The sequence below is a fragment of the Amblyomma mixtum genome, chromosome 1 (genome assembly GCF_055824585.1).
Source record: "Amblyomma mixtum isolate Tamu chromosome 1, ASM5582458v1, whole genome shotgun sequence".
Lineage (NCBI taxonomy): Eukaryota > Metazoa > Arthropoda > Arachnida > Ixodida > Ixodidae > Amblyomma > Amblyomma mixtum.
The window spans coordinates 255,277,482-255,296,169 of record NC_143012.1 but is presented as its reverse complement, the minus strand read 5'-3'; the positions used below and the strand labels follow the sequence as shown (position 1 = coordinate 255,296,169).

Here is an 18,688-nt window from a genome sequence, read left to right as displayed (position 1 = left end):
CGTGTCCACTGGTGCTCATTATCGTTAGTGACGGAGGGAGCGAGCGAGTGAGACCGAGCGAATGATGGTGTTGTGTAACGGCGGACTTGGAGCTACAGGGTGATGCCGACATTTCTAGGCCCCTGAAGCTATCTTCGGTTGGTTTTCTTTGTTCGCTTTTAGTTTATATCAAGTCCGTTGTAGTCCTTGCGGATGAAGATAAACAAAAACCTCGTTCGGTGAGCTCTTCTTGCTTTCCTGATTTCCTTTGTATGCCTGTCGACGTCCGGTACAAGTAAGTTTGTGTGAGTCGTTTTCCACTTTCTATCTTCCTCGCCTGCCCACCTTCTTTTCAAGTCTTTTCCCCCTCTCCCTCTGTCTGTTTTTGTTCTTCCTTTCTCACTCTAAGCGCGGTGCTCCTCTGAAAACGTGAAAGGAGAGGGGGGGGGGGCAGGCGGTCTCTGGCCAAAACAGCCGCTACCCACGTAATCGCTTCCTTATCGTGTCCCTGTGTCACTCCTATAAGCCCCTAGCTCAGCCCCGTTCCTCTGCCTTATCTCCGCCGGGGTCGTCGTATGTAGCCTTTAACCCGGGGAATTCTTAATCGCTCCACTTTAATGTCGCGCTTCTTTGGACCCTTGTGGGCAACAACACACCGCGGGGAAAGAAGGCAGGAGCGACAGAAAGAGCAAAAAAAAAAGTAACAAAACGATGAATGGGACGCCAATAAGTCTGCCCCTTTTAACTATACGTTTTCCTTTTCTTTCTCCCTCCGCCTCGCGCACATCGCATTCTCTCCCCTCCAGCCAGCCGCCGCTGTGTCTCCTTGCGGGACGCCGAGAAAGTCCGACGCCGTGCTGGCGGGTCACAGCACTTTCGCGGGAGCACGCTGCGCAGGCATTTTAATAGCATCCCACACCCTCCCTTTCGGCTAACAACGGCTGCTGGGGCGGCGATGCGGGCTGGAGATGGCGGCGCTGCTGGTGGCTGAAAAAGGGGGGGGGGGGGGGGGGGGGGGGGGACGTGTTACGGCGTAGCTCGCGCGTGGCGGAGGCAGGCCCTAATGGTGTTACTGCTGCAACCGCTGCCGCTGAGTGTCCAAGTGGGGAAGGGAAGAGGAGAGAGAGTGAGGGGAGTAGTCGGCCGTGGATCGCACGCGCAGGCATTCGCAGCGGAGAACAATGCCCGCGCGACAACAGGTGCTCTACTCGCGGTCGCCTTTCTTGTCTTTCGTTTTGTTTTCTTTTCTTCGTTGATGGGCCCGCGAGGTGCGCGCCCGAGGAGACCAGCCTTGACACGCGCGACGAATGTTAAACGCCGCGCGGAGTCCACGTTCCAAAAGCGAAAGCCGTTGCTGCTGCTGCTGCTGCTGGTCTCGCTGCTGCTGATGATGCTGTTATGGGTGGCGACTGGACGGGGACCCGGTTGTTTACTGCGACGAGTTACAAGTTTGGGGTGTGCTCGAGGCTGGATAAGCGTTACGGCTGTTTCGTACAGTAGTCGGTGCTGTTCTCGAATTTCGCGTACGTCTGAAGGCGGACACATCGAAAGCAGTGAGTGGCTGCAGCTGAGTATGGCTCTACACTGTATCGATATGCTGTAATTGTAGGTATGTTTCACTAACGTCCTGTATTCACTGCTAAGTAGAACTAGGTTAGACACTCGCCACCGTCACGACTTGGATTTTTTGTCGTTTTTTTCTGCACCGAAGCTATATCTAAAGTGCATCTTAGTCACCGACATTGCTTGGTCGACAGGCTTGGGTGGTCTGTGGACCTCGATTTACAACAGGTATAAAGTAGAACTTTGACCATAGCGGGCGGCTACTGAGCACAACGTCATGGCATCGAACCCGGCCACGGCGGCCGCATTCTGGTTTGGTTTCGGGGTGTTTAACGTCCCAAAACGACTCAGGCCATGAGGGACGTCGTAGTGAAGGGGTCCGGAAATTTCGACCACGTGGAGTTCTTCAACTGTTAACGTTTTGCTTTGCTTTGACCAATGGTGTCTCGGAATTCACCCGTCTTGCGAACTCAAATTCAAACAGCATTTAAGCTACATCGAATTCGAGTCCTTAAAACATCTTCTGGTATCACTCTCCTGCTTTTGTGCCACCACTCCTCCATCCATTCCCATGCTTCCCGCGTCTGCACTGTGGTATGGTGACTGTCTCGAGCGCCCTCTGCTGGCTTTTTCCATCATTCTCGAGCGACGTGTACCTCCTTCACTTTCTACGTCCGCTCGCGTCCTCGCGCTGTTTCTCAACCCCTTGACACAGTGCGTAGCCGGCGTTCTGTCTTGAAGAGTTCCCAAACATCTGCGCGACAGCGCGGAATGTCGAGGCGAAAACATCTCCGGCCTTCCGTCATGGGAGCAGTGTGGCGTGATGGGTATACATACATATATGCCTGGCGCAGCTGACGTCAAGGCGTTCCTAGCTGGCCGCGGGAGGAGTCAAGGCTGCCGCCCATCAAGTAGACTGCTGCTCGCCGGCCGGCCTTGACACTCGGCTCTGACGGGCGGACAGGGCTATCTTGAGAAGACGCACATGTTTTCGCTTCATCGAGACCCCCCACCCGGTGCCTAGCTTCGCATGCTTGTTTCTTCATTTTTTTTTTGTCCTCGTGCTCGTTAACGGTCGTCGGGATCACGTTACGACGCCCTTAGAAGCCCGTTACATAGTTTCTTCGACGACGTGGAAGCGCTCATCGTTGCCAAGTCCTTTTCACGCACGCAGAAGGGCTGCGAGACGACGCTTGTTGACGTTGCATTGATTTATAGAGAGGATTCATGGAAGGGGTGGCTGGGAAGGGCTTTCCCATATAAACCGCGCATTGTTAACGCTTTGTTCGCTGAAAAACACGGCGTGTTCATCTAATTACAAATTTCTCGCTCATGACGATTGCAGGCAGTTTTCATACATGTATAGTGATTTGATAACTGACGGTCCCTTAACTAGATGACGTTAATATAGCAGGGCGCTCAGTACAAAGTCAGATGCGTAGGTTAGATTTGGTTAGATTAGATTACGAAGTTATCGAGTAGGGGAGATCTCAGTTAACGCAGTACACGGTCAATTGGAGGTCACGGGAAGAGGCCTTGTGCTGCAGTATGCGAAGTTGACTGAATTTTCTGTTGCCGCTAGTAGGCTTGTGAAATCTGCCGAACTCCTTCCTGAACTGCAAGGCGCCTGTGCTTGGCGTTAACCACTTGGCTTACGTTGGTCACGTTAGATTGATGCGTTTTGGCTGCGTCGGCATTACTAGTAAAGAGGAGGAAAGACCAAAGTGCACGGGGTCATGTGCGCTATGAAGTGAACTTGTCAATGTTTGTTTTCCGCCTACCGCACCCAAAACGGTGGATGGAGCTCTAGTTGAAATCTCATTAGTCTCGTCATTTTCTACGTTGGGTTTGGCGGAAAGACGCGAAATATTCTCCTTGCCTCGAGGCGCAAATTGCTGAAGGGTGAGAGTTCCGTTTTTTTTTTTTTTTGTTTTGACTAAAAGAGACAACCAAGGCTCCGATTAATTAAGTTTTATAATAGCCGTGCGGTACAAATTTGTTGTTTTTCGCGCAACTAACTCGCAGTTAACGGTGTTTGGGCAGCCTAATAACAGTCGAGATGCTCCTCTTGCTGTTCGTATTTACACAGACCGAAAATGCTGCACTTTTGTCGCAGTTACACTGGGCCACTTTCGAAGAGGAAATTTGTACACATTGTCGACAGTGTGATTACAAAGCTCAGTTGTTAACCGTAAAATGAAAATACTGCGTTGCTTTGTACGCAGCCGTAAAAATCGAAAAGACATCACCCTCCTCACCTCCTCTTTTTTCTTCTACCGTTGCCTGTTAACCCCAATTCTCCACATATTATTCCCTTACACCCTACCCCTCTTTTTTTTTTTTTTCATTCTTCGAATGTTTCCTGCTAAGACCAATCCTCCACGTGTTCTGTTCATCTTCTGGGGAAGCAAAATTAGCACTTGCAGTGCTGATAACGCGGGGAAGTTTTTAGCGGTATACGTTATTCGTGCTCAGAACCTTGAATAAGCAAGCACAATGGGTGGAGAAAGCTTGGTCGCGCTGCTGAAGATGATGTCAAGAACACCAAGCAAATTTATCCTCTGCTGCAAAGGCCAGTAGAGGTTTATTACGTCCACGTTCATCTCCAGAGGTACATTTAGGCGTCACATACGGGGCACCGCAAAGCATTGAGTGATTCAGATTTGGAGGAACAAAACATTGAGACAAGCTCCTTTCCTTGCACATCTGTTTGCGGGCGGCGGAGCGAAGTTAAGCTGTTCAAATAGTTTGCTTCGACGTTCAACTTCGCGCGGTGTTTAGCGTGATGTCAACTACGCCATTTTGAGTAACAGGCCTGCTCACTTATGTGACTTCACAGTGTTACTATACCGAAAGGCCGCATTTTCGGTTGCTTCGGGCCCAGAGATCGTTCAGAACAGCTTCCAGGTTGGGAGCTCTGTTTCATTTAGAAATTTATTTAAAAAATTCTTGGGGGGGGGGGGGGGGTAGCAGCGCAAAAGACGACGGGCGCAGAAAGAACAGACACCATAGGCGCTGTACCAACCGGCTCAAATGTCAGTATTATTAAAGATTGATGTCCATACGGGATGTGCACGGAAACTTTGCGAAACAAAATGGTGTCTGCCGACCTAACGACGGTTGGAGGCACCCTCTGCCAAAGGATTGCGTGGCGCGCCTCCCTTGGTTGCCAACGTCTGAAGATTTCCGGTATTGCTGAAAGCAAATGGAGGACCGCGTGTTCACGTGCGTGAGAGTGTCGTATGTGCACGCCTTGCGACCCCTTCCAGGCTGCATCGCGTGTCGTATCTAATTCGCCGCAGCATCGCGGGAGCTAAGCTGGAAGCTCCTATACAACGCTGAGGAGTTGTTCTTGCTTGTTTACGCGCTCACTGAAGCGATAACCCACACTTCTTGCTAATCAAACCAGCTTTGGGCTGCGGATAACTCGCAACAAGACTCGCAAGGTTGCTGCGCGCGGCTTTTTTTTACCCGTGCAGCCGTGCCCTGCGCCTGCCACACCGCTGCACAGAACTGACGCAGAAACGCGTTTCAGGAAGAAAAAGAAGTAGCACTCGGAGCGGGTTGAAAGAGAAAGGCAGCTGCGTTTCGAAAGCAATGTGCGCGCCGCCTTCGTCCTTCGCTTCGAATTCCTGAATGTCATTTCCTGGCTAGACGAGGCCCGCCCCTTTTTTACATATCCGCAGGGTCGGCTAGGGCAGGCCCTAGCGCGCTAAGTGTAAAAAAAAAAACGAAAAGAAAAAGATGTCAAATTATGTCGAGTATGCAAGAAGCTTACGTGGATAAGCTGGGGCGTCGAATTTCAAAACGCAGAATAAAACGCGATTCGGTTCAATCACGACTGATTTGCGATTTATTAACAAGTGTTGAGTGATGCGCTGCTTTTCAGAAGCGCTGTCCGACAGTTCAAATTGATGCTACGCAGGGGCAGTCCTTAGGCGTTTGAGTCCGTCGTACGATGTAAGGCGGCTTTGATACAAACCGGCTTTATAAATCGTATAATCGCTCAATTGCCCTTTGCACCCCCAGAAGGTGTCATGAAATAAAAATGATGGCGAATTTAAATTTACTAAGAAAACTTGTGTACTGAGAGGAAGAGAAACAGAAATCGCACTCCTGATCCTCTGCTCCGTGAAACTTTCCATGACTTGCGTCACGCAAGGACAGCAGAAGATATAATAGCAAGTGTCAAAACACACAGAAAACGGCACCAGCACACTTCAAAAGAGCACGCCGTAAAACAGCACACCGGAAACAGCATGCCGATTAAAAAAAAACAGCAAAATGACAAAACAATGCAGCGACAGAACCAGTTAGCTTTTTTGCACTATACCGTTCGATTAGAGTTCGTGAAGTTCGCAACGCGGCGTCGTTCTGCGCTGTGCTGTTTCCTCACTCACCGTGCTGTTGTTTTCCGGCGTGCTGTTTTGTCGCGGGGCTGTTTTTTCACCGTGCTGTTATGTCGCTGGGCGTTTTTTTTGAGCTGTTGTGAGTCATAACACGTACGGCTTTATAGTCTGTTGTTTTTCGTGCCCGCTCTATTATTCGATATAGGAATCGCGCGTACGCTGTGACTTCCACAACTCTTTAGCCTTGGACTTGCCACGGGTGTTACAAGAGCTCTGCTACACACAGCATAGAAGCCAAGCCCATGGGCTGTGTATCTTTGACAAAAGCTGCACGTATATATTTTCCAATGATAGCAATAGATGTCATAAACATTTCTTACGCACACAAGCGTGCACACGCCTGCACAAAGAGGCAGGCATGCTTTACTGTACACTGGTAATAAAATTTCGAACCCGTTAAACTTACATGGAAGCTCCGCCGCGGTGGCTCAGCGGTTATGGCGCTCGGCTGCTGACCCGAAAGACGCGGGTTTGATCCCGGCCGCTGCGGCCGAATTTCGATGAAGGCGAAATTCTAGAGGCCCGTGTGCTGTGCGATGTCAGTGCACGTTAAAGAACCCCAGGTGGTCGAAATTTCCGGAGCCCTTCACTACGGCGTCTCTCATAGCCTGAGTTGCTTTGGGACGTTAAACCCCAATAAACCAAACCAAACCTAAACTTACATGGAGATCTAAACAAGCAAGCGAACAAATAAATAAAAACATACAAATAAGGATGAATGAACGTTGATTCTTGCATTGCTTCGCTGAAATGAACGCAAAATCACGCTAGCCGCTTTTCATGACTTGCGAGAGCCAAGAACGGACTTCTTCAGCAGACCGAGGTTGTAACGGCTCGGAAAACCGAGCTCCCCTTTTTCCCAGCATCTTCGCTGAACATTTCTTTTTTTTCTCTTTGCCTAAGAGGTCGGGCATCGTTCGAACTCCTCTTTCGACGCCGCTGCATGGTTTCCCAACAGAGCGCCGTCTTACTACTTGTTTGTTTCTTTGTTTTCATTCAGGAGCTGCTCGACAAGCGGATCAGTTGTGTTGCGCCATTAGTCATCATCGTATCGTTTGCTCGCATCATTAGATAGCGTACGGGTCGGACCCGCTTAAGCGGCCCCTCCCCTTTCGTCTTCTTTCACAATTTTTTTCCCTCTTTTTCTTTTTCTTTCTTACAAAAAGCAGCGTGTCTATGAGGAACTGAGCGGTGCCGACATGGAACTAACAATAACGGTAGCGCGTTGCGTCGGGAACGTGACTTGGCTGCGAATTGAGTTTCGTGAAAAGGAATTAATGGTACGGAGTAGCGCCGGTTCTTTTATAGAACGCGCGCTGTATTCCCTAGATGATGTTGGAGGACTGGGAAAAGGAAGGCTTCGAGTGGAATAGTAGAATTTCATTTGCTCTTATGATCATGTAGTCTCAATCGGCAGTTTCTAAACACGCATATGCGTTTGTACTGATTTTTTTATTTCCATTTGTGCTTTGCGTTATTTCCTAGAGCCCCTTCCCTCTTTATTGTAGACCTCGCGACAACACAACAGAGACATTTAGAATAGGGGGAACTTGTCTTTTAAGGGGATAACGGAATAAAGGCACGATAGTGCGCATGCGCGGAACAATACCCCCCCCCTCCCCCTCCCCTTCCGGATTTCTGTTCCACTCATGCCCACTGGCGCCTCGATATTCCCATATCCCCCTAACCGATAGCACCCCCCCCCACCCCCCCTTTTCTAAAACTCCCTAACATTGCGATTAATGGTACGTCGGGTTTAACGTCCCGAAATTGCGCTAAGGCAGCACGGCATGCCGTACGGGGCGGAAGTCCTCGAATTAATCTTGACCACCTGGTTTTCTTTAACGCCAACGGGCATGGCACAACACCGCAAGGGCGTTTTTTCACTTCGCCTCCATCGAAACGTGTCATTCGCAGCTGGGATTCAATCTTGCGACCTACGGCTCAGAAGCCGAACGCCTTAACCACAGAGCCACTGCGGCGGATAGTGTCCACTAATACTCTCACCTGATGCTTATTGAAAGCAGGCTTGGTGCCCTTGTGATTCCGTTTTTGTGTGCATGTTCGCGTTTCCCGGTGCCGAGCCGAGCAAATTTTCCATTGGGTGGGATATGGGGCCTCTGCTGGCGCCGGCCAGGTTTAAGTCAGGATCAGTGGGATACCGTTCTGTCCTGCAGTGGGCGTCACCGGACTGATGATTATGATCTCCCCCACAATCAGTTATCGGGCAGTTTGGCTTTGTCGATTGGGGTATTGGGCAACATCAAAGCAACACTTCGAAGAGACGACATGCAGAAGCTCTGCGCCAGCTGACCGGATATGCTTACAGAATGGCCGTAAAAACTCTTCAGTCTTTCTTTTCCTGCTGGCGAATAGGTTAGATGAATAGATTTGCAGCCAGTAAGCAGTGCGTGTACTTCTTTCGACTTCAAATAATTTTGCACAGAAAGCAGCGGACACATCCGGTCCTCAGCTCATTGCTGTGAGAAGTTAATTGATTCAAGAAAGCAAACACAAATGAAAAAAAAAAAAAGGCGAAAGATAAGGCTTTTTTTTTTAATCTCCATGCCGGAAGAAGCCCACTTTGCATTCCGCCTCATTAACGCATTTGTATTTAATTGCCCGCGCTTACACCGTAGTTTCATTGGCGCCTGGAGGCGGTTTCGCTGCTAGCTCAAGACAGTCCGAAAAAAAAATAAAACAAGCTAAGTGCCAGCGTTCCATTGTCTGCCCTTTGGTGGCGGGCGCCAAGTTCGTGAGCTCCTTACACCCATGGCCGCACACACGTAAAGAAAAATAAATAAATAAACGCTGACTCGCAGCACAACCGCTGCTGCTGGAGTTTCGCGCACGTGACCGGCTCAGCCTTCGTATGTGCCGGAGGCGCAGCATTCGCAACGTTCGCGAACGTATTCGCAGCATTCGCGAATGTTGTGCCTGCGGCGTCTCGAGAGGCTGCGCACCGCTGATGCTGCCTGCGCCGCAAGGCCGGTCGGGCGTCATCATCGGCCGACCGTCGGGCAGCTTCTGTGGCAGGATCGGCACGGTCCGCGGCGGAGGGACCCCGCAGAGGGCTGTGCACGTGGCATAGCGTGACTGGGCGCTGGGCGGAAGCCAGGGCGCTCTTTCTCGGGCGATTACACGCAGACTGAGAACCCGCCTGCAGGACGCCGTCGATGGATGAACACGAGCGCCAACAATGCGCCCGGCTGACCAGGGATGGAGATGCCATTAGGCAGGCGCGCGCACGCGAACAGCCAATTTGATGCGCCACGCCGCGGAGTCGCTCCCAAGCCTGGCAGCGGGCACGTGGACGTGTCTGAGCGCTGCGCGTGCCCTTGATACTGCCCGCCGTGTGGCGCTGCTATAGGCTGCGGCTTCTGGGACCGGGCGGCTTGGGGAAGAAATTGAACAGGCGTCGGGTTCGGTCGTTTAGTATAATCTGACCGCGGAAATGGCTGCGTTTAAACTGCAGGGCGATAATTAAGATAGATTAACGAATGAAAAAAAGGGCGTTTATTTTTAGCGTGGTAGTAATTATGTGTAACGTTCACCTGATTGCAGTGCTATCGCTACGAGACGATATATAAGCAGCCTTCCCGTCTTTCAGTAAGGGAGGAAAAACCCCTCCTTGTCTAGCCCTCTCTGGAAAGACCTTGCACTGCAGGGCAGTCACTTCAAAACAATGTTAATTATGGTGGCAGTCACCGATTGCAGAGAAAAAGAGGATTATTTATTGTTTGTTTGTTGCTTATTTGTTCGATACTGCAGGCTTTGGTGTGGCCCAAGCAGGATGGTCATACAAATGTTAACAGAGCGTAATGTCAATAGCAAAGGAAAAAAAAAAGAATTAGGATTCACTCAAGCTTACGGGTATGACGCGATAGCGGTCTGTGGTCCTCTGTAATTGCACATATACTATACTCATTAGCATATAGTCACAAGATGCCACTTTATGTGAAATACCACACGATGTACACATAAATTCCCGCTTGCTCGCAAGACATGCCTTGCGTGACCTAGTCGGTAATGTGTCTGGATCACAACCGACATGTCTTGGGTTGGGATTCCTGCAAAACTTTTTTTTTATATCAATGATTTTATAAAGTTAAAGCATTTGAGACATGCGGCGACATTTAGTTCGCGTTGCATGTCGTGTTTTAAAACGCATGCCGTGTGTCAACTCCGCGTGACTTCACCTTTCACGTGAGCGTTCTGGGTTTGAAATTCCCGCGCGAGGTCATGTGGCCGTGACCAACGTTTATAGATATCGTGACCCTATCGACCAATCAGGATTTTCGCGTGACAGTACCACCGACCCTGACTTTTCTGCGACGTGAACTCCTTAACGATATCCCGTCAAATATAGAACCCGAAGCTGGAGTGACCACCTATTAATGAGAAAAAAAAAACGAAATTTCAAATAACGAAGAGTGTATAATTGGACACGATCCGATTTCGTTGCACACAGCGGTTTATACAAAGGGATGAAAGAAGTGCATTTCACGCGGAGGTACTTAAGTACCGCTACTGAACATGTGTAGCGGCTGCGGCAATTGTTCAGGAGCTCCTAAACCGGGTATTCCAGTTACAGACGACACGTGGAGCTCGCGGACTACCCTCCAAAAATCGCACCGTGCTCTACACAAACTCCGGTACCCCCTCCCATCATCAGGGCAGGTTGTGGTGACGTCACAAGGTCACGTGGCATCTCTTGACCAATCAGTGAATTTCGTGGCCCCACACATCGGCGGGGTTTTGGTGTTTGGTTTTGGTTTTGTGGGGTTTAACGTCCCAAAGCGACTAAGGCTATGAGAGACGCCGTAGTGAAGGGCTCCGGAAATTTCGACCACCTGGGGTTCTTTAACGTGCACTGACATCGCACAGTACACGGGCCTCTAGAATTTCTCCTCCAAGGAAATTCTAGCCGCCGCGGCCGGGATCGAACCCGCGTCTTTTGGGCCAGCAGCCGAGCACCATAGCCACTGAGCCACCGCGGTGACGACAACTCTAATGCCATCGTATTGAAAATGAGAAGAAAATGTTTGCATCAATAACGACTGCAAGTGCAAACAGTATAAGGGTGAACGACATAGTTGGACCGTCAGCTCTTTCGTTCGCTCAGGTCCTTCTGGCGAGGTGTATAGAGGAGGAGGCTATGGACAACACAGCGTTTAGAAGACACCCGCCGGCGCTGTAGCTGTTTTCCGGCGTCCTGAATACGCTGCCCCGTGCCGAACAGCCGCCTGTTTCGCGTTCTAATGCAAGCCCATTTGCCCCGATCCGCCTTTGCAAGTGGAGACGCAAAACGATTGTAGGCGCGTGCACGTTGCATTACCCTTTCAGGACACGACGTGAACGGGGACAGGCTCCGCACAAGGATATTTGCTCGCAGCTGCTGCGATGCGGAGAACCAGAGGCCGTGACGTCAGCAATGCGGCGTGCGAATCCGGTATAAAAGACGGATAATTGCTGCGGAAAAAGAGGGAACACCGTTCGAATCGGGACGCGCCGCCAGAGTTCACACCGTGTTATTCCGGGCCGAATTCTTCGCGCATGCGCGCCGAATTTGCCACCCCTTTCCTTTCACGAGAATCGGGGAGGAACTTGCGTGCCGTCGTGACCCATGTGCACGCATTCTGCAACTTCTTTCCTCGGCTGAGTTTTCTTGCACTGTGCATGTGTTGTCACCACTGGCCCATGCAGCATCAAGGATCATCGTCATCGTCACCATTAGGCCGCTTATAAATGAAATCGTTATAAGCGTAACACCATTACCCTTAGTGACCACCGGTGAACTGGTCTCCGCAGTTCATTTCCTGCTCTTTGATATCAGATGGGATATCGCTGCGTGACCAACGCTGCTGTATCTTAACGTTACCTCTGTCTTTTTCCTTTACACAGCCAGCTGCTCTTCACTCAGTTTAAGTTTACAGCTACTTTATTGTTTTCTACGTCGAAATTCCTGCATTTTGTAATGTTTTGTGCTACTTTCTATCGTTTTTTGGCAACAGCGATTTGCCCACCTGTGTGTAATTTCTTAAGCGCGGTTTTCCTTTTTTGTCGTTAAGTGTTGTACTAAGGCAAACATTTATATGCTTTAGTAACATAGCTATAGGCTGGATCCTACTAACGCGATAGCGTTATAAGGATGCAGCGGGAACCCCGGCTTCGTCGGCGTGTCGAGAAAAGCAGGTGTCTTACCTGCCACCTAGGTCGCGTGGCCTTGTGACGTCATGATGACCTGCCTACCGTGGCGGGTGGCAGTTAACTATTGGTTGCGAGGGGTTGCTCGGGAAGAGTCCTACAAGCCACACCGTTGGCTGTGTTTGAAACGCCACCTACCGGGGCAGTGGCGCATCGCTTTACCGCTCCGTCACACAGCTGCATAGCTGAGTGCTGGCAGGATACTACTGTTGTAATAACTTTCTTCTTCACGCAAGTCTTCGCCATAGCAGTTATTTTCTGAGCGTGACCTGCGAGCGATTTATGAAGTTGGGTAGTGTTCCTGTATATGCTGGCGCAGGGAGCATATAGGGACACTAGTGGCGGGTAGAAAGAGCCGCTCCCCATTGGATTTTGAAGTGAGCCATTGGTGGTGGCCAGCGCCTTTTAAGCCCGCTTCAAAGCCATGATATAAGCAGGGCAGCGCAGTGCTGGGGGTATCGTTGTCTGGTTGGGGAGCGAACAAAAAAGCAGCTTTCAAGTTGGCTGCAACGCCCGAAGGTCGTGCTTGTTCTCACCTCAGATTGGATGGGAGTCGGGACCAACAAATTGGACTTCCATATATTGCATGGTTTTAGTGAAATGGCGGGTTATCCTCGGGAGCAGCAATGGCACGCAACCTTCGGGCGATCGAGCTTCTTAATTCTTTCCGGGAATGGCAGGCTTGCGCGTACCTCGGAAAAAATTGGCTGTCGAAAGTGGCCATTTGGATCATCGATGTTCGTGTTGCACAACTTTGGTCGACGTAAACAAGTCCGGTTGGAAAACATTGTTTATAGTCGTGTTTTCTTGCCGCAGACTTTAAGCGAGGGGCCTGCGGGCCGTTTGAGCGGTAAGACTGACGTGGTTCAGAGAGCGGGGAACGGAATACGCAGTGTTCTTTAATCTTGACTGCTACGAAGAATGCTTGTTAGGTGTGCGAAGAAAATTTCGTAACGACTGTTTTTTTTTTCTTCTTTAAAGGGCCACTGCCCAGGGTTTGGACATTTTTGAAAAACAAGCCCACTGCATAGATGAGGCATCGAAGATAACCTCTGCAAAATACTAGAGCCATGCGCGCCCCGAAAAGCTGCGAAAATTCAAATCAAAGCCCGCTCGTTCTTTCCTTCAACAAAAACGGCCCGCCCCACTACTCGAACCCCGTTGACGTCATGGGGGGTTACTTTCGCTAAAGGCACTCCATTGGTGCATCGTTCTGACTGACGGGAGAAGGTTGGGCGTAGCCTTGGCGTCGCGTCGTCTGCACAACGCTTTCAGCAGCGCTTTCTGTTCTGGCTCATACCTACAAACCCGCATGAAGGAACAAAAAAAAAAAAACTGCGGAGGGAGCGTGCGGCGACAGCCTTGAACCCTAGCCATAAAAAGTAAAAAAATAGTAAAACTGAGGGAGTTGGTTCGCCCCCCCCCCCCCCCCCCCCCCCCCCCGCCGTGATCACGTCACGAGACGCTCTGCGTGCGCGCTCCCTTCTCAGTTTTTTTTCTTCTATGCAAGCCCCCCAAAACAAGGTTTTATTAGTAGTGCAGCAGAGCCTTTCCCTCGCTCGCCCACTTGACCGCTCCGCACAGACACCGCTTATCCTTCATACATACATCTTGCGTACGCCTTGACTCCAATGAACGACATGGGCTTCGGAGCGGAGAAAAGACACAAACACACAGAACACAAACACACATGAAGAAAAGCAAACGGGCGGTTGCCGGGCCCGCACTTCCCCGTGTGTTTCGAACAGAACCGACTTCCGCCCCTCCGCCCCTCCGCTCGTGAAGCGGTGGGGAGGCCTAAAAAAAATGAAAAGGTGGCTGGCTAACTGGGAATGACAAACAGGTGTATGAAAGGATGCGCTCGCTAACAAGTCTAGGTGGTCGAGCCGATCGCGCCTCTCGATCGTTCAGTGTGCGCGCCCGCAGCGCCCCCCCCCCCTCCCCTCGAACAGACCCAGCAGCAAAAACCAAGAAAAGAATTCTATTGAAGGCGGGGCCATGACGTACCCTGTGACGCACTCCACAGACACCACGCCTCCGGCTTACGTCGGAGAACGAAGGGGTGATTTTGCCTTGCCGAGCCTACTCGACGAGGAGCGGGAGAGAAGAATTTCGAGGAGGGAATAGAAGGAGAGGAGGCTCGCTCAAAGAGAGGTAGAGAGTGTCTGCTGCCCGGGGGTGGGCAGGGGCCCTTTAAGGGAGGGTTTCTTTTTTTTACTCAAACCAGTGGGTGCTTTATTCTGCAGGGCACGAGGAACTTAATTTCGTCTCCGGGACAAACGACCGGCCTGAACCATAAAGGACACATAGTCCGGTTAGTAACCACTTTCGAGAGAGCACCATTTGTGATGTGTATACGACGAGTGTTGGAAGTGCAATATCGAATTAGAACGGAGGCTCTTCACTCAGAGTTGCTGTGATCAATATTTGAACATCTTTAAACTATATTTTTATAACTGCATGTGTTAGACTTCGTGAAAACACGACCACAAGTTTCAAAGTGCTGTCGCGAAGTTTAACCTGACGGAACACCGACACAGTTACCACAGAGAAATATCCGTGAAGGCCTGTAGCTTTCAGACAAAAAAAAAAAAAAAAGATCGGTACTGTCTCCAGTCGGCCACACCCGGTCAGTCGCTCAATATCTAAAAATTCCTCATATGGTCTTCTGCGGTGTCTACCAAATTTTTCACGTTGCGACGCCATGAACCAAAGCACGTGCACGTTGGACCGCGTCCCAGGACGTCAGTTGTTCTGGCTTGATTTGTCCACTTAACCGTTAAGAAATGCCAACCGTCCCGGTAGTCAACCTGCAAATGTCGTTTCAGTCGGCCCTTGCTGGTGATGGACAGACGCCGGGTTGATGGATGCGGGCTTAATGGCCGCATTTTATCTTCCACCCTTTTTGTTTTATTTAACCTTTACCGCACCGCTCTCTTTCGGCCTTTATCTCCCAAATTCCCTTCCCCACGCAGAGTAGCATGCAAGCGATTATTAGACACCAGCTAAATTCTCTGCTTTTTGCATTAAAGGGCTACTCTCTCTGTCCTCCTGCAGAGACACACTAAATACGAATAGGCATATATATGGGAATAAAAAGGGAGCAATCTGTCGTCTAGGGCACACCTTTTTTGTAAAAGGGTATGCGTTAGAGGACATTTTACTGCCTTTTTTAGTCCTTTCTGTTCAGCCTGTACTTACTGAATTTATGCAAGTAGGCGAGAGCGGCTGCTGACTAACCAGGTAGGATCTTAAACGTCAGTCCTGAGATCACATTTGACGCGTCTCTCTCAGCCCAATGGACGCCGTAGCTTGCTTTAAAAATTGCCGTTTTCTCGCTTCTCCAACCAGAGTCAGCACCAAGGTTAACGCGCATTTGCCCTCGTTGCGTGGGCGCTATAATTCTGGATGTCAGCGTAGTGCCCTGCTACGATGTGGTGGCAGCTGGCGAAGGCGGCAATTACGCAAAGCATTACTCGTGCCGCGGTGCGGTTGAGTCTGCTTCACTGGGAGCCTCCACACGCTTCAAGCCACTCCGTAAGATGAGTATGTAAAGAAAAAGAAAAGAAGAAAAGTGGAAGCAATCCCGTATGCCTTCCTCGGTTCCAATTGCTTTTGGCGTTAATGCACAACTGGTCTGAGCTATATTATCACCGGCTGCGGTGACTTCATTTGTGCGTGTGGTAACGTCGATATCGCAGAGCCACGAACTGACGATGCCACTGTACGCGAAGTGTAAGCACTTTCCAACTAATGGAACCTGAAGAACGCGGTAACGAGCAGGCTGGCCTAGCACTATAGCAACCGTGTACAGTTCAACGGCAGTTAGTTGTATAGTGTCTTGAACAGCATATTATTGACAGCAAGGATCTCCGTGAGGAATTCGTTACTCTGTTGAACAGCTAGGAAAGCGCCGTCAGGGATCTCCAGAGCAGAAGCAGACATCGCGACGTCATCGCGGGCGTGACGTTTAAAAGAAAGCACACCAGCTTTGTCTGAATTATTATTTTTGGCCGTAATATGGAAAGTCCACTTACTACGAACTTCGGATACAGTGAACGCAATCCGCGCGACCGTCAGGTTCGTGATAAGTGGGCTCGACTGCAGTACGCACTGTAACCTCAACGGCGTTATTCAAACAGTTTCTCACCTGTGGATGATATCCACTTGCGTCGTTGCCTTTGTCAATGCATAAGCACGATTTCCTATTGCGGGAAAGAGTCTCCAAAACGTGTTAGCGGGAACAGAAGCAGTTAGCTGATGGCTCGAGACCATACTTGCAGAGGGTTTAGTGAAACAGACGCGGCATCGCACATCAGTGATGCATGTATACGGTAAACTTTCGATTAAGACCAAATGAAGCACTTGCGGGCTCTGCATAGTTACGACATACGCAGGTTAAGAAGGGACACAAAGAGGACAACAATAGTGTTTTCATAAAACAAATTATCCCGAACACAAGCTGTACTTAACGTTATTTCGATAGGACGCCCGCATCAGTTTCGGGGCGTTCAGTTGTTTACATGGATCTGCTGAAGGTCGGCAGCGTTTGTCCGTGAAATGGTGTTGAATCTTGACGACGATAGCCTTGTGTCTTGTCGCCTGCGTCGGCCTAGTCATCAGAAATCCTTTTCTAGTGGCTGTATATTCTAGCTGCATGTCACTGCTCGGGAACGAATCCCAGGTGGCCGAAATGATTACAGGCGCCCTATAAACGAAATTAATCCGGAGTTCCCCATGCAGCGTCTCTGAGCCCATTTGAAGCTTGGAGAGTCCAAGAGTCGCACGCCATGTCGAACATTGCACTTCGGGCACGTGCTCGATGCGTCGCTGGAGCTGTGACCTGCAGAACGAAAGGCTGTTGGCAGAAGATTATGTGCAGCTGTGCGCAGTTATGTTTCTCTTAGGATCGAAAGACTTCGAAAATGCGCAGGATATCATCGACGGTTGGTAGCGCGTCGTAACAAAGTTTCTTCTTTATCTCTCTCAAAAAGGTTGCGTCATCGGAGTGAGATTGGCAGCGCCAGTGCTAAGGCCCGGCCTAAACGTGGTGTAGTTGTGAACGTCGAGCGTCCGTACTTGCAAGCGTGGCTGACGGGGGAGGATGGCACGGGAGAGCGATCGCCTAACTAACCCGCGCACATCGTCCGGACATCATGCCTCGCGCTAGCCTTTCCATAAGAGAAACCCAGTCGTCACTCACTCATGAGTGCAAAATGAAACTGTTGCAAAAACACAAGGAGGAAGAGATATATAGCTCTGATCGGCCGCATTACTACGGGTGTAATCGCCACAAATTTTTAAACACGATTTTAAAAAAATTTACAGTTCACCACGCATTTTTTTTAAACGCGAGAGCATTAGGAGGGCCATGATGACAAAAAATGTCCGGCGTCGGCTTCTGTATGAAGACCTCACCTGCCACCGGCCTCTATAACACCGGCTAGGACGAAAAACCGGTTATGATCACACACCGGCACTAGCATTTTGGTGACAAGTGATAGTGATTAGGTTCTGGTGACGACATATTGGTTTAAAAGGAAGTTACAAGTAGCGGAAGTAGTCGTGGTGGTGCAGTTCGTTCGCCAGGCAGCAGACCTATCGCACTGAGGAAGAGAAGGTAGAGAATAATGCTCGCACACTTCCTGCGCATTGATCCAATTGATCGCCCTTAAATTTTCTTATTAGGTCCATCGATCCTTTCACGCGGCGTATATAAGTTCGACGCTGAAGGTATATCTCACTTATGCTTCCATTCGCCGAAGATTATTATACGATGTGCGCGGCTGTTTTCACCATGTGACAATGCTTCACACATGCTGACAACTCGTTCAGTTCTCGTTCAAGTGCACATATACATACAAATTTACACTGCATGCAGAAAGGACAACGAAAATAGAAAAGAAGAGAGGATATATGATGCCGCTAGGTTTTGCGCGCGGGGTATAAATTTGTACATGTAGTACTTCACTACACGCATGGGAGTAACGTGTGCTGTTTCATGCCTACGTGGTCAGCTGTATCTTATTCTGCCCGCCTCGCGCTTGGTTCCTGGCTTCGTGACCGTCCCGTTAACAAGCGCGCGGTTTGTCCCCGCCGTATTATTATTTATAAATAATAGCCTGTTATGGATGTATCTCTTGCGCGTTACAGTCCCTGATGGTATCAAAACATAAATTATTGCCGTCCTCGCTATCACGCTGCCGTGGTTCGCTCGCTCTCGTGACACCGGGCCAGACTGATCAAACTAGACGGCATAATGGTCGTGTTGCAGCGATATAAGATTGCGTCCTATTTGCGAACATGTTGCATTGCGGACAACCAAATCAAGACTGCGCAGTCACGACTCACCCCCCCCCCCCCCCCCCCCCCACTCCTTCTCAATGCCGAAAACAAATGGATGATACTTCAGGTCTCGCAACGAATGTTGCTCATACGGCAAGCACGTCTGTTTGCATTATTTCAGGTGCTATAGGAAAGATGTTTGGTTTGCTGGTACCAACTCTCCCTGGTTATCTCCGTGCATACTG

The 18,688-nt window shown here is 50.0% G+C and overlaps 1 protein-coding gene across 3 annotated transcripts in view; it reads left to right on the top strand.

Annotated features, from left to right (window-relative positions):
* Positions 1-18,688, top strand: part of LOC149371500 (ankyrin repeat and BTB/POZ domain-containing protein 2) — a 98,297-nt gene that overhangs the window by 12,979 nt on the left and 66,630 nt on the right. Inside the window, exon 1 of one of the 3 annotated variants that reach the window (XM_089565746.1) lies at positions 1,112-1,532. The exons of 1 other annotated variant lie outside the window; for it this stretch is intronic. The gene's annotated coding sequence lies outside the window, so the exon portion shown is untranslated. Of the gene's footprint in view, positions 1-1,111; positions 1,589-18,688 lie in introns of those variants that run through there. One more of the 3 variants, XM_089565747.1, reaches the window with a different exon arrangement.